The 3,448-nt window shown below is 38.9% G+C and overlaps 1 pseudogene; it reads right to left on the reverse strand.

The window, feature by feature from the left end:
• Nucleotides 1–2,356: 2,356 nt before the first annotated feature.
• On the reverse strand, nt 2,357–3,008 carry LOC112625310 (annotated as a pseudogene).
• Between the last annotated feature and the right edge of the window lie 440 nt (nt 3,009–3,448).

The following is a 3,448-nucleotide window of genomic DNA, read 5'->3' on the forward strand; positions in this document are numbered from 1 at the left end:
ATCTACATCTGCAAAGACCCTTTTTTCATGTTAGGTAACATTTATGGGTTCCAAGGATTAAGATCTGATATCTTTCATTATTCAGTTTGCTACATAAGGAATCAAATGTAGGTCTACATGACTATAAGCTTAAATTTCAACCATGCGTTTGTCCACTTCATATTTGTTAAATTCTTGATACATAGAAGCACTGTGGCAGATACTGTGGCTACGATGTGAAGCAAAACCAATCACCATTGGTTGATTTGGGCTGCCCTTATGAGCCAACAAGTTCGCTGGGGAGATAGATATTGGTAAAAATAATCATGCAAATGAATGTCAAATTGCAACTATGATACATGTTATGATAGGAGGTACATGGTGCTGTATGAATTTGGTCAAGTCTGGGAAAGGTCCACATACTAAGAATTACTTGAGATGAGATCTGAAGGAAGAATGGGGTCACTAGACATAAAACGAAGAACAAGCAAAAATCCTTATGTAGTCCTGCTAGCACAAGGTCTGACACATATAAGTGCTCATAAAATCAGTTTCCCTCTTCCCACTCTCCTCTCTTCCTTAAAGAATCTACTGGTGCAATTATAGTCTTATTGTAACAGACATAGAACTACTCCCATGGGGCTGTAGAACCACACAGGTTTCCCTAAGTGTCTTCCTAACTCATGCTCTGTGCTATAGTCCATGTAACATCTGTCTTCACAGGTCATAGTTCATCAGCGTAAATTTTGATAAATCTTTAATATACCTTGTTCCATCAAGACAGGAACCAAAAATTAAATACTTAGTTTGTAAAAAAAAAAAAAAAAAAGCAAGCATTTTGTCAATGTACCGTGTTCCAAAATGGGATTGAGACATTATCAAGACATTTGAAAAATCCCAACAAACCATCCATTAACCGAACTTTTTTTTTTTTTTTGAGACAGAGTCTTGCTCTGCTGCCCAGGCTAGAGTGCAGTGGCACAATCTTGGCTCACTGCAACCTCCCCACCTCCCGGGTACAAGCAATTTCCCTGCCTCAGCCTCCCTAATAGCTAGGAGTATAGGCTTTCACTACCATGCCTGGCTAATTTTTTTGTATGTTTTGTAGGCACGGGTTTCTCCATGTTGGTCAGACTGGTCTCGAACTCTAGACCTCAGATGATCCACCCGCCTCAGCCTCCCAAAATGCTGGAATTACAGGCGTGAGCCACCGCACCCAGCCAACGTTTATTTTTTTTTTAAAAGATCTTGTCAATTCTATCTCACATTGTTTATTAGGCAACAGAAAGTTGTTCAAAGACAGTCGTTGCAAATGTTACCGTGTGTTACATGAAATAAATTTCAGAAAATGTGCTTTTGCAGTTGAAAGTAAGTATTTTTCAAAGCTTTCATGGACTTTGTTTGTTTGTTTGTTTGTTTGTTTGTTTGTTTTAAGCCAGTCAAATTTAGCTGGGGGGAGGGTAGGGTTGTACACCAACTTTAGTGACACTAATGTTAGTAAGTTCTGATAACTCACTACTGCTGGACCAGCCTAGCTGACATTTGCCATGTAAAGGAAATAAAATTATCTGATTTAACAGCTAGTTGAAAAACAAAATATGGAATAGTTTTCCTTTTTTGTTTTAGATCTTATTCAATGTTATTTCTTAACCTTCTCACATATTTCTTTTTTTTTTTTTTTTGAGACTGAGTCTCACTCTGTCACCCAGGCTGGATCGCAGTGGTGCAATTTCGGCTCACTGCAACCTCTAGCTCTCGGGTTCAAGTGATTTTCCTGCCTCAGGCTCCCAAGCAGCTGGGATTATGGGTGTGCGCCACCACATCCGGCTAATTTTTGAATTTTTAATAGAGTCAGGGTTTCGCCGCGTTGGCCAGGTTTGTTTCGAACTCCTGATCTCAAGTGATCTGCCTGCCTTGACCTCCCAAAGTACTGGGATTACAAGCGTAAGCCACCACACCCGGCCTAAATGTTCTATTTCTTAACCTGATGATGGGTATGTAAATGTCCATTTTATTGTTCTGTAAATCATACATTGTTGTGTTTATGATTTATTTCACAATTTAAAAAAGATCACTCCACCTATTCCCCTTGCTCAAATTCCATGCTCATTAAAGAGCATTCTGGTGATGCTCTGACTCCTATTGTAACTGTGCCTCCAGTAAGGGAATGGATATTGGACCATTTGGCATGTTTAATTCTTTTTGTTAGAGTAATAAACTGGTGTGAAAGTTTTATTTTAGAAAAAAATACTAATGAAACAATGAATGCTTAGTTCATTTAACGACTGCGTTCTTATAAATGAAATTAAATTAGTCTCTCAATATGTTCTCTTAGAGCCAATATATCTTCTGCAAGTAACCAAATTCATACTCAGAATCAGGACTTTCTGGATGCTTCCATTTCATCCCATATTGCAGCTTCAATTTTTGAAACATCATATTCCCTCATCATATCAAATTCAAGTCACAGCTGTCTCTACTTCTAAGTTGCTTTCATTTGTTCTTCGGTGAAACAAAGATCAAATATTATTCCTTAAATATTAAAATTTGGACAGTCCCAGTATTTGGACGAGAGCTGAGGCTTCATTTTCACTTTCAGCTTATTAACAGGAACTTCTTGGCTAGGCTGTTGTGCTACTGGCTTCATATTCACATCAACAGTGCTATATTCAGGAAGGGCATCTCGTAAATACAGCAAGTTATCATCCAGCCATTTCTCTAATTTGACCACTTGAATCTCCTGGATTCGAAGATTATAAAGTTCAAAGCAAATCTTAACACCTTGTCCTTTGATAATATTCCTAAGGATAAAAGTAGCCCCAAGTCCTTTTCCTGATCTCTAGATGCAAATCCCCAGAAACTGGCTGAGTTTTTTCACTGGCATATGAGTTAGCTATAGTAACACAAAGAATACTTCCAAAATAGAACTCTGGAATGTGGAGTACTTTTCTCCTTTCTAACATAACTTTTCTTCCTTTTTGAAATTTCAGAGAATTTGTTCTTTTCCTTGGAGGAATGAATTAGGGACTCAAGAACTGCAAGCAACAGAGGCCAACCCCCAGCCTGGAGACTCTGGCCTGGGCTTCTTGCAACCCCATGCCCCGCCACAATGCAGGCCACCATGCTAGCTTGCTCACGTTGAGACTACCAGTCTCCATGTTTTAAATTAGTCATTTTTCTTCCTTTTGGTGAATTCTGTAAGGTTCAATAAGTAACCTCTGATCAATATTTATTGCTGGAGAAAGAACTGAAAACTGTGAGTTTGCATCAAACAAACACTACTGTGTATAGTAGCAGTGCTGCAAGAAGTAGGACAAGAGCTATCTGGACATTCATCCACAGAGAGTTTGATTGATTTGGTGGCTGGGAGATGAGGGCATTCTTTGTGATTGCTTCTGTTTAGGCCAATGGAGACAAAGTGGTCAGCTGATGGTGAGGGAAGGAAAAGGAGTATAGACAGTTTGAGGAG

The sequence above is a fragment of the Theropithecus gelada genome, chromosome 5, assembly GCF_003255815.1.
Source record: "Theropithecus gelada isolate Dixy chromosome 5, Tgel_1.0, whole genome shotgun sequence".
Taxonomy (NCBI): domain Eukaryota; kingdom Metazoa; phylum Chordata; class Mammalia; order Primates; family Cercopithecidae; genus Theropithecus; species Theropithecus gelada.